The sequence below is a fragment of the Cyprinus carpio genome, chromosome B7, assembly GCF_018340385.1.
Source record: "Cyprinus carpio isolate SPL01 chromosome B7, ASM1834038v1, whole genome shotgun sequence".
In the NCBI taxonomy this organism is placed as follows: domain Eukaryota; kingdom Metazoa; phylum Chordata; class Actinopteri; order Cypriniformes; family Cyprinidae; genus Cyprinus; species Cyprinus carpio.
The window spans coordinates 36,176,864-36,189,903 of NC_056603.1; the positions used below are offsets into that span (position 1 = coordinate 36,176,864).

The 13,040-nt window shown below is 35.2% G+C and overlaps 1 long non-coding RNA gene across 2 annotated transcripts; it reads left to right on the top strand.

Moving 5' to 3' along the window:
* The first annotated feature begins 5,403 nt into the window (after positions 1-5,403).
* Positions 5,404-8,451, top strand: LOC109066765. 2 transcript variants are annotated; one of them, XR_002013713.2, is made up of 4 exons: positions 5,404-6,038; positions 6,123-6,190; positions 6,612-6,708; positions 6,940-8,451. It is a non-coding gene; the product is annotated as an uncharacterized LOC109066765 (long non-coding RNA). The 2 variants fall into 2 exon arrangements; XR_006155255.1 differs by having other exon boundaries at positions 5,407-6,038; positions 6,612-8,451.
* The last annotated feature ends 4,589 nt before the right edge of the window (positions 8,452-13,040 follow it).

The following is a 13,040-nucleotide window of genomic DNA, read 5'->3' on the forward strand; positions in this document are numbered from 1 at the left end:
CCATAAAAACACTCGCGCATACATAAAAAATAACATTTACTAACGTATACAGTTCAGATAAGAAAGACACATGCTTTATTTGTGTTCATATATATATGCAAGTGATTTCGTATGTAGATGTGCGTGAACTTTTCAGTTTAAACGGAAGGCATTTCAGTGTAAACGGAAGGCATTTCAGTGTAAACGGAAGGCATTTCAGTGTAAAAGGAAGTCGTTGAAGCGTGAACGGAAGTAACCTGTCTATATGGTCTATATACCGCATTTGCAATCATGGACAGGCATCGTGGTACAACTGAAGCAATTAGCATTTTGCGAAATGTTCTTTCTTCGCCCACTATTATAAGATCAATTACCAATTCAGTTGAATCGAATGTGTGACCTGCTCAACTGCAGTCAGAAACACAATCTGAATCGCGCACTTTGTTTCGGCCTTCTACCCCTGGTATACAAAAGCATCAATAACACGCAAATGATGTCAACATTATCCGCCGGCAAAGTTCATATCACACTTGCCAGCAGTAAGTTAATTGGCAGTCTCGATCTAGAAAAAGGTGAGAATTTAACTTCTATGCAATCTTCATGAAATAGCTGCAAACGCTATGCAAATTACACACACACAGAAAGAGAGAATAAAATGTCCTGTCTCTATAGTTAAAAAATATAAAATGTGTTCCCAACTAAGTCCCAGTTTTAATAGTGAGCTTTGCCATTTTCAGAATTAAGGATGTCAAGCAATTTAAATGTGGTTAAAGTTTGCTTTTTGTTAAACTGTGTTTGTTTTTACAGGCCAAGGACACAATACCATGGGACTTTTAATAAGGATGTTATACTCTTGACCTCCCCTGACGATAATGTAGTAGTAAAGCAAAAGAAAAAAACAGCACTTGCATGAGATTGGACACATATTAAATGCGTTTGAATTTGACAAAGCATGGGATAGAACGGTTTTAAGAAAAATCAAAGAAAAAAGTGCCACATGATTTAAGGTAAATGTTTTTTTGTTTTTTTTAAGATGTTAGTTATTGTAAATGTTTTACTGCGTGATGTATTATTTAAGGGTTTATTAGTACCACTTGTTTTAATTGTGTGCAGTTTGGAAATACTTATGGGATGTATCCCATACAAGCTCATTACACCTTAAGTGAAGGTCAGGAACTGGATAGCAGCTTGATTTTAAAGGTGTTCAAGCTGAAGGCCTTGTATGTAAATCCCTTAAGACCACTACTCTTGGTAAGACTGGGGTGTGTTTGTGTTTTTTTTTTTTTTTTTTGTTATGAAGTTTAATTGATTTACTTTTTTTTCTTTCCCATATGGGCTTCCTTATAGGGTTTAGGGTTATTTTAGGCCATATACAGTTGTACTCATAAGTGACGTGACATACAGCCAAGTATGGTGTCCCATACTCGGGATTCGTGCTCTGCATTTAACCCATCCAAAGTGCACACACACAGCATGAACACACACCCAGAGCAGTGGGCAGCCATTTATGCTGCGGCGCCCGGGGAGCAGTTGGGGGTTCGGTGCCTTGCTCAAGGGTACCTCAGTCGTGGTATTGAAGGTGGAGAGAGCGCTGTACATTCACTCCTCCTACCTACAATCCCTGCCGGGCCCGAGACTTGAACTCACAACCTTTTGGATTCTCTAACCATTAGGCCACAACCTCCCTCATAAGTTTACATACCCTTTGCAGAATGTGCAAAATATTAATAGTTGAAACAAAATTTGAGGGATCATGAAAATTGCATTTTTTTTTTTATTATTTAGTTCTGTCCAGAATAAGCTATTTCACATGAGATGTTTACATATACTCTACAAGACAAAATAATAACTGAATTTATAAAAATGACCCCATTCAAAAGTTTACTGTAATACCCTTCATAAATAAACCCCTAACAAACCCTTAAATAATACATCACACAGTAAAACATTTACAATAACATCTTAAAAATATATATTGTTTACCTTAAATCATGTGGCGCTTTTTCTATGATTTCTATCCCATGTTTTGTCAAATTCAAACGCATTTAATATGTGTCCAATCTCATGCAAGTGCTGTTTTTTTCTTTTGCTTTACTACTACATTATCGTCAGGAGAGGTCAACAGTATAACATCCTTATTAAAAGTCCGATGGTATTGTGTCATTGGCCTGTAAAAACAAATACAGCTTAACAAAAAGCAAACTTTAATTAATCACATTTAAAATTTCTTGACATCCTTAATTCTGAAAATGGGTAAACTCACTATTGAAACTGGGACTTAGTTGGGAACACATTTATATTTTTTAACTATAGAGACAGGACATTTTACTCTCTCTGTGTGTGTGTAATTTGCATAGCGTTTGGATGCATTTCATGAAGATTGCATAGAAGTTAAATTCTCACCTTTTTCTAGATCGAGACTGCCAATTAACTGCTGTCGAGTGTGATATTATGGTCCGTGAACTCAACCGGCGGATGATGTTGGCATCGTTTGCGTGTTATTATAATAGTGGGCGAAGAAAGAACATTTCGCAAAATGCTAATTGCTTCAGTTGTAGAACGATCCCTATCCATGATTGCAAATGCGGTATATAGACAGGTTACTTCCGTTCACGCTTTAACGACTTCCTTTTACACTGAAATGCCTTCCGTTTACACTGAAATGCCTTCCTTTTACACTGAAATGCCTTCCGTTTACACTGAAATGCCTTCCGTTTAAAACTGAAAAGTTCACGCACATCTACATACGAAATCACTTGCATATATATATGAACACAAATAAAGCATGTGTCTTTCTTATATGAACTGTATACGTTAGTAAATGTTATTTTTTATGTATGCGCGAGTGTTTTATGGATGTGTATGCGCGCATCGAGTTTACATTTATATGCGAGTGTTTAATAGGTGTATATGCACGGATCAAGTTTATATGTATATGCGAGTATGTGCAGTTGTGTTGGTATGCAGCGAGTTTATATGTATGCGCGAGTGTGTGTAGGTGTATATGCATGGATCGAGCTTATACATATATGCGAGTGTCTTTTGGTGTATGCACGCGTCAAGTTTATATGTATACGCAAGTTATTCACAAGTGTGTATGCATGCATTGTTAACATTATATGTTTTGGTATCGATTTCATATTAGTGTGCATGTGTATTTCATATATGTATTTGTGAACGTCCCGTAGTATGCATGTATATGTGAGTAATGTATAGGTGTATATGCACGTGTTTTATACATGTATTCATGAGCGAAGTTTGATTTAAATCCTACGCGGCGCCTCATACATTTGTGTTGTCCCAATCAGTCTGAATTTGATTCATAGGAGTAATTGTAAAGTTAAAGTGTTTTTTCTCTTTTAATTAGAGAATAGCTAAAAAATGTAAATGTTGTTTTATAAATCAGCTTGAATATCAGCTATTCGTTCTAATATTACATTAACTCTATAAAGTAATTGGGTCAGATGAAAGATACAAGTACTGTGCATATTAATATTAAATAAACGTTGAGTCAGGTACAATTAAAGTCCACAAAGACAAATATTACATCCCTGTTTCACACACACACACACACACACACACACACACACACACTAACACACACACAGTGGCTGCCAAAATTATTAGAATAATAGTATTGTCACCAGCTAAATATGGTCAGTTATTTCTATCTTTTGCTGCAGTGTTTCAGTAGGAAATATCAGTTTACATTTCCAAACTTTCATTTTGCCATTAAATGTAATAATCCAGTGAGATTTTTGTTTGCACAAGGAATCTGACAGCGGCCAGTGCTCCACACAGAGATTGATCTCATCATCTTCCAGTCTGTCTGGAATGACATGAATGACATGTATTGCTGGTCAGTGGAAAACAACATCTTCATGCAAGCAAGATTAAATGCTTGCTAATGTAATACAGTAAATTTTAATACATGCATATTTAATATATAATATATGTATTTATACCTTTTTTTCTGAGAGTGTATCAAAAAACTACTACAAATTATTTTCCAGCTAAGTCTTATCAGTGATGTGTCAGTGCTATGAGACCCTGAATCACCTCTTCAACAGGTTTTGAGCCTCTTGCCTACACAATGAGGCTCCATTGTTTGTGTCAACCTGCCTGAGCTTGAAAAACCTGTTTATAGATGAAGACTGAATACACTCCCCACATGCCACATGTTTCTGCCCTGTTCAGAAGTGCTCAGATACCTCATGCATGCAGTCCCCACTGTCAGGACTAACAAAAGCAGACTTGTTTTTACTACAAGCTTCTCTACTGGCTGTACAAACAGTACTTTTATTAAGTAATAATAGAACTCACCTACATGGGTAAATCCTCTTATGCAGTGTACTCCCATTTTAAAAACAAAAGTATAATACCGAGAAGGATTTTTTTTTTTTTTTCTTTCTTTTTTTTTTTCTTTTTTACAGAGGGAAATCATTTGTTATCGTTTTTTACTATCACATAACTAAGACAATATTTATTCAGGAATATTTTTCCCCTTCTCTAATGTTTTCTTGTTAATATAGTTTTAGATTTTATATATATATATATATATATATATATATATATATATATATATATATATATATATATATATATATATATATATATCGTGTGTGTGTGTGTGTGTGTGTGTGTGTGTGTGTGTGTGTGTGTAATCAATTTATCAGTCTTCCTGTGTCTCAATATCACTTTCCACCCTGTTAGTCTTGTGAAATATATTCAGTTTAAGTAATAAAAGTCAGTTTCATAATGACATCATCCACTAGGATGTGACATTCAAGAAGTGAACTTTTCATGGGGAAAACAACAGCACAAACATCAGGCAGCATTAGATTTGATGACAACATTTCACACAAACATATTAATGTTTGAAAGTTAATATGTACAGTAAAAGCTATTGCACACAGCAAATGCATGTGTGTTAATTTCTTGTTGTCACTTGTGAGTGTTGACATTCAGTAACTGTAACACTCCTTTGTAAAAGACATATAATACTGCTGGAGCATAAAATGGCATGAAAGTGTTGGTGTTGTACAGTAATTGGCAGTAGTGTTGTTCAGCTTTAATTAACCACATCTCACAGTAGGCTAGATAAAGTCAATTAAATATGCAGTGGTGGACTAAATTATTAGATCACTGGTATTTTCACCAGTTAAAAGTGGGTTTAAGTCAGTTATTTCTGTCTTTTGCTGTAGTGTGTCAGTAGGAAATATCAGTTTACATTTCCAAACATTCATTTTGCCATTAATTGTAATAATCCAGTGAGATTTTTGTCTGACAACAGCCAGTGCTCCACACAGAGATCTGATCTCATCATCATCCAGTCTGTCTGAAATAGAAATAGCTGACTTAAAACCATTTTATCTGGTAAAAATACTAGTGTTCTAATAATTTTGTCCACCACTGTATAAAAATTAATATAGTTTCAAGAGACATTACGATAATATTTATGTGAATACCAGGTCTCAGAGGGATAAAGTGCAATGAAGTGGTGGATGGATTACCAAAAAAGGCTTTGGAAAGTGAAGAGGTCACGAACATTTCACATCGCACAGAACATCAGCTTTATGAAACACAACAAGAAGTAAGATAGCAAAGACAAGCACCAAAAAAGAAAGTACTTTAACAAGATTAAGGTTCGGGCATACAAAGCTTAATAAAACACTGAAACTAATAAATAAACATCCAATGTGGTAATGTGGAATAGAGGAGTCAGTAGAATTTGTTTCTGCCAAAGGTATTCTTAGGAAATATTTAAGAGGGATCTCAGAAAAATGGAAGAGAAAGACTTAAATCTTAAGAGTTCAGTTACATGCAGATTAGAAAGTGTATTCCATTATTTAAAGAAAACAATCTTTTGGGTGCAATAATGGGTAAACTCTGGTCCACACTCCAACACAGTAGGTGGCGATAATGCACCTTAATGTTGGTGCCACCCACCATAAAACCGAAGAAGTTTTAACATTTTACACTGCCACCCCCGTTTTTCAACTTCATTTGTCTGGAAGGCCACCATTTTGTACATTGTACAATTTCTCCATAGAAGCAATGTAAGTTATCTATTTATTATACAAAGTTTATAAGTTTGTAATCCTTCATATGATTTTCATGCCTTTTTTATGTTTGACTGGTAGTTACAGCTTTTTGGAGAGTCAGACTGAAGAAAGTCAGTTCCTGGTGGAGTGAGGTGAATTTTGCCAAGGTAATTTCAACAATGTTAGGTAATTCTTATTTTACTTCAGTTTTTCACTTTATTTACAATAAAGCACAACTATGAGCCTACCATTTTAAAGGACTTATTGACAGGTTTTACTGTCAGGGACTTGATGGTATTAGAAAATTATAATGAAAGACCAGAAACTGGAAACCACATTCTTCAGAATATTCTTTTGTGTTTGGCACAAGAAAGAAATTAATCTAGGTTTGGAACAACCTGAGAGTGAGTAAATAATAGAATTTCCATTTTGGGATGAACTAACGTTTTAACACACAGTACATTGGGAAGAATTTGAATATAATTGATTTGTTATGAATAGGGTCTGAGTTTAAACTTACGGAAAAATGTATAGCCTACTTCATGTTTAAATTGATTGTTTTTGTGTTTTTGCTATTTGTGGTTTTAGGAGCACTTCTACAAAGCATCAAGTGGCTCAGGGTGCCTGGCTTAAAGACTTCGCAGAGAAGTACCGATTAGATCCTGGTGATTGTAACATTTAACAGGTGACTTGTGATATAACTAATAACTTAACAGATAACTAGTAATCATAGCTTTTTTGCAGTTTGGCATTACTAGAGTTTCTGTGCTTCATAACATTCATTTCGAATTTGCCCAGTCAAATTACTTTACAAAAGTAAATTTTTATCAAATTATTGTTGTTGTTTTTCCACTTGTTTCAAACTAAATGAGTTGTCAAACCGATGGGTAAATGTCTTATTGCCATTTAATTTTAGACTCAACAGGGTAGGACATCTCTGCTTATCACCTGCCCCAAACATCACAAAGCCACAATAAGAGAACAAAGATCGGCCTCCTTTAGTGAGATTTCTTAAGGTGCATGCCTTAATCTATACTTAAAAGGTTAGCTCAGACTCTCTTTCATCTTCAGAACACAGATATTTTTACTAAAATTTGAGAGCTTCCTGTCCCTTCATTGACAGTCCACTCATCTACCTTTCAAGCCCAAGAAAGTTAGCCTATAAAGACATCATTCAAGTAATCAGTGTGACTCCAGTAGTTTATCATCAGTGTTATTAAGCTACGCGAGTTCTGTGTTTGCAAAACCACTTTATTTACAAAATATTAATCTCCTCTGCATGATCAGAGATGTTGATACGAGAGTAGATGTTGTTGTGTGACCATGCACTGAAAATTTTAATTTTGTAAATAAAGTCATGAATTGTTTTTTGCGCAAATAAAGCACTCGTGTTGCCTCGTAGAATTGAGGATAAACCACTGGAGTCACATGGATTACTTTTATGATTCCCTTTGTTCCGTTTTTGAGAAGTTCAGACCATCTGATAATCAGCTTTTATATTATTTCTGATAACAGAAATGTGCATTTATCATTTATTTTAAAAGTGAACCTTCCATGATGTAAAGTGGCTTGTACATTAATAAAGAACTAGTTAAAACAACTGTTTGCATTTTGCCTTTATGTGAAAAGACTGTGATCCCAGACTAATGTTTAATTAAACTTTATGGATTGTTTTAATGTACTCTCGATGTTGTTATTAATGTAACACTGCAAGTTGTCACAATTTTTTTTCCTCACTGTCAACTCTCCTAATTTAACCTGGTTGGAATACAGTAATATCAACTCATCACACTGAAGTTAAAAATATCTTAATAATGTTAAATTGTAACTCTTTACTCTGCGTTGAAGAAAATTAACTCACTGTGGTGTGGACCAGAGTTGTTTTACAGTGTAAATGTAACTCTGTCTTAGTTTTATAACACTCTTAAAAATGTTACTTTGATTTTGAAAAGTTTGAGACAATATGTTCACTCACTCAGAGCTGATTGTAACCCTAAAATAGTTGAATTAACATCAGTGAATTTGCTGTGCAGAACAGGAGTGCTAGATGATTTATTTGCACTGCATGTTGACCAGACCATTAACTTAAATTGACACAGCAAACCCACACTGTGTGTAACAAATGGGGAGATTTGGGGTGTGGTGGGATTGCTCAGATAAACCTCAGGCTCTACCTTCAAGGAGCAGGTCCTCCCACCCTAATGACTGCTGCCTGTCTGAGCAGTAATGTGTCACCTATTTTATATCCCGGAGGACAAAGAGATTGTCAAGAAGGGCTGTTTACTATCAACATATGCTGTGGATAGATATGCTGTGCACATGGGTGACAATATAAGTAACTGCCCTACTTTATGTTTTTATGTCCTTAAATTTGTATTGTTTATATTTTCATAAGTGTGATTAGGGCCACTGTTTTTCTATATGTCTTTCGAGCTATATTTTTTTTTAACACATACTTGTAATCAAGTTAAAAATTGTTGTTGCTGTTTCATATTTTTGTGTTAAAGGTAATATACGGGATTCAGCATTCTTAAAGAAAATTAAAAAGAGTAGCGTTTGTTTAAAATAGAAATCTTTTATGAGAACTTTTTGTGAGAAAAGTTTCTATTTTTTTTTTTTTTTTTTTTTTTTAAATCTTACATAACCTAATCTTCGTATCATAGTTTCTACTAAAATATGATGCTGCAAAGACTGTTTTTAACATTGATAATAATAAGAAATGTACACCAGATCAGCATAAATGATGTCTGGAGTAATGGCTCTTGAAAATTCAGTTTGCCATCACAGGGATAAATTACATTTTAAAATATATCCAAACAGAAAACTGTGATTTTAAATTGTAATAACATTTCACAATATTGCTGTTTTTACTGTATTTTTAATCAAAGATATGTAGCCTTGGTGAACATATAATATGTTTTTCAAAAACATAGAAAAATCTTAATTGAAGAAGTGTAGTCTATCTCTATATAGAGTATGTGTATGGGTATTGTGCAGTCTGGGTCATTTGTGTATATGACAAACTTGGTGCTTAAAACTAACTACCGCAAGGATATTATAAAAACAAAAGTGTCCGCTGTGATCTTGAAACAGAAACAAGTGACTAAACTCTAAATATCTTGATGTCGTAAAATCCCTTCCTGAGAACAGATAGCCAGCTCTATATCATTGGTTTCTGCCTTATGACGTCATACCCATTTCCAGTAAGATTTGGTCGAGACTACCTGAACTTAAGGCTGAACGTCAGCTATACTTCCTTATTTGTTAAAAGCACTGTCAGACGGTCTACGATTGTTCCGCTCCTGAGCAGACTAGTATTGACTGAGGGGGAGGGTGTTTAATCTACCGAGGCATTAAGTCACAAGACAACTACATGCCTCTAGCTATAAGGCTCGGTAGGAGATGGGAGGTCCTCTTATGCATAACTAAGCAACAAAAGGCCTGGCGCAACACAAGACCAGTCTTGTCCTATGGCTGCGAAACCAAGGTGCTATCAGACGGGTCGGCATTGCAGCTGCTTTCTCTTCCAAATCTGGGAAGACAAGTCATGATATGCTATGAACACGACACTGCAAGCAAACATGATACCGAAAGTTGTACAAGCATAAACATTTCATGGAGCCTAAAAGCCCTTGTTAGATAATGATGGGCTTTTAAGGCTGATGGACATGAGAGGTCAATCATTGTGAAGAAGGAAAGAGAGCATTGGAGCTGGAGTACATGTGGACAAAGTTATTAGAGTTCATACCCATTAACAAATAAGCAACATCTTGTACATTGCGCTGGTTAAAAGCTCTCATAATAGGATACAATTGCATGCGTAATTATTCGCACAGGAAATATTGATTTGAGTGAAAGAGTCATAGTATCGAAGCAGAGCACTTTGAAGTGGATGAGTGGCTTTAATAGTGTAATGCGGAACTGGTTTCTCCATAGCGAGATAAGCTAGTACCATCCCCCACAGTTTTTTTTTTTTTTTTTACAGCGCCTCGCCCAGTTTTAAAAACTCACCAAACATCTCTAAACTTGTTTGTTAAAAGCACATAACATAGCTCAGGGGACATTCAAAGGTTCCTCTTCAGAGAGTTTTTTTCTGAAAATCTTTCAAAACAAAGCTTAGAACAGTCGACGTGACTGTACTTGCAAATGCCACTTTTGAAGTGTTTTAAAATATGAATTCTCTTTACACTGAAAGCCAATTTTATTCCTAACAGAGCACAGCAGTAAATGATATGAAAGCAAAGAGCATTTCCACTGGCGGCTGGCAGACAGAGCACAGTGTCTTTTTGAACAAAAACAGTACTGCGTAATCATTAACTTAGACCTCCACTGCTGACCTTGTAACCAGTGTAAATGATTTCACACTGAACGCTATTTATGGATGTACATGAAACTAGTGGCAAAAGCACTCAGTAAAAATAATTCTCTTCAATTGCAATGATTAAACTTAAAATACTATGGGCTGCACTTGTGAGAGTGCTTTTAGTTTGCATTGTTATGATTTGATTCGATTTTTGTTTTGAAATTCTATTTTGTGCAAAACAGTTTAAGTGACCATTTAAACTATTGAAATGAAACTGACATTTCAGAATTTCTTAATATCTACATCTTGTGTTTGAAAGTACACAAGGAAATCTGACTTTTTGAAAGAATTACAAAGTCCACACTTGTGATGTATGTGATTTGATATTTCATTTTTAAAATACATTTATTCATTTTTTTTTTTCAAATTTTATTTTCATGCTTAAATAGGATTTTAAGACTTTATAGCCAATGCACTGATTATTAGTAGCAACAAACATTTTTGTTAGTACAATAAGTCTGAACACAGTCAAAAGAGTCAAAGTAACTACATTTATTTAGGCCCAACGTCATGGCCTAAAAACTGAAATCAAGCTGGCAATGAGGCACACATTCAAATCCAAAGTTACTCTTGCAGCAGCACTCGTGATGTATTAACCAAACTAAAATCCAATTAAAAACAGAAAGTGTGAAGACAACACAAAGGTGTATTTTCAAGCAAAAAAAAAATAAATCTTCCCATGCCAAAAACTACTTCTCTCTCTTTCTAAAAAATACACCGCTCAAAACAGCCTTTGGCTCAGCCTGGGAACGGTATGCAGGCATTGGTCACATTCTACTTGGAGCATATAATGTTTTCTCCTGCAATATTTGTCCTCTGGGCTTATCTATAGCCAGAGATAAGCAGACTCCAAACAAATGATTAACAAAATATTCATTGTCTTCTTTCCTAGGTGCTCAGATAAATTTCAAGCCTTTCTCCAAATTCACATATGGTGCACTGAGGAAACACGCTGAAACTGTAGACTTTTTGTTTTAACAAATTAGCAGGGCTTAATTTGTACTCGCAACCTAAATAAAATCTGTTATATGTATGTATTAGTGTTTACATGTCTAAAACTAAACTTACATGTCTCCTCACTAAATAGTGCTTTTTCTTTTAGTCTAGGGTTGTCGTCACAGTTCTCTACTACAAAGACGTATTAGAGAAACACTAATGCCAAGCAAGGACTGAGAGCAATTATTACAACAGTTCTCAGTTACTTCAAGGATGAAGAATACAATGTGTTCCTTTGTAAGGGTTTTTTAAAGTCAGCTGAATAACATTCATATTTTTGAGTTTTGTGAGAAGAAACAAACTCTCACAGTTACAGTACAGTTTAGTGATCTATTATTGTATCCCGCAAAACTTAATTTCTAAAATTAAAAATAAAAGAAGGAGGTTGGTTTTGGGTTTAGCTAATGACCTTACCCTGACAAAAACAACAGAAACTGAGATATATTCTCTCCTGACAGATAATTACAATGATAATGGAGGAGCCATTAAATCTTGTTGTTTACAAAAAGAGAAATAAAGCACTAAGAGACAAAGCAGCTTAAGAAAATTTCTCCTGAAACTGCCTTTTTTTTTTCTTTTTTTTTTTTAACCAAGATCTGTTGTAAGCAAAATGCTTATATTAAAGGTATTGTGATCACACTGGAAACCCATGATCAAACTCGGCTTATGAAACCCAGGCTCTCTTGGGGGCCTGAGGCATCCCAAGCTGAACAGAAAGTAAGCAAGGGGCACTGGCAGACTAGCTGTTTTCTGTTCTCTCACTCACAATTAGTTATGGATATAATCCGTTAAATTATTTAATATATTAAGGTCAATAATATAATACAAAGCAAGCATTATAGGCCTTTTTAGGGAGGTCATTGTGAAATTGTCGGGGGAAGGGGCCTGGTGACGCTACGAAAGTCATTATCATTGCATCAACCTTAAAGTAAATCATCAGGGTCACAAGAAATACATATCAGCTGAGTAACTACTGTGGAAGATGTGCAATATGATTTACTGGAAGCTAAAAATTGTTCAGAGTTAACATGACTGCATGTATGTGAATGGGATCCATTGGGAACAGACACTATTTGTATAGCCTACTGTATATGAGCAGACTACACTGAGCCAAGCACAACCACAAGGTTTTTACTGTTTATTTTCCACATATTAGCATCTAACTCAATAGAGTGTTCTATAATGTGTTTATTTTTCATTCTGTAGTGTCCATTGGCAGGTGGAGTCTATAAACAATTTCCCCTATACAGTTTCATATTAACAGGAACAACATAGTTGGATCTTTTTGTTTTAGATCTACCAACAGATTTATGATTCCTAATCAATTTCAACATCAAAACAGCCTGTGGGGTGGGGGGGGGAGGGGGATTTTTCAGTGTTAAATTCATGAATGGAGTTTTTCACTTAAGGGAAGTGAGTGTACAGCAGTTGCACAAAAAGTCTTTTACAGAGTTGAGTGAGATGTTATCTTGGGTGTTTAAGAAGCGACTGGTCTCGTACACTTCGCCAGTGTCCATATTTCACACGTAGTTCACTAATCCGGGGATTTTCGAAGATTTAAATCTTCCTTTTTTACCTGTGTTATAGGAGTGTCTAAAAGTCATGCATATCCATATTTGGACATGGCAATTACCGGAAGGGCGAGGTCACCTGGGTGC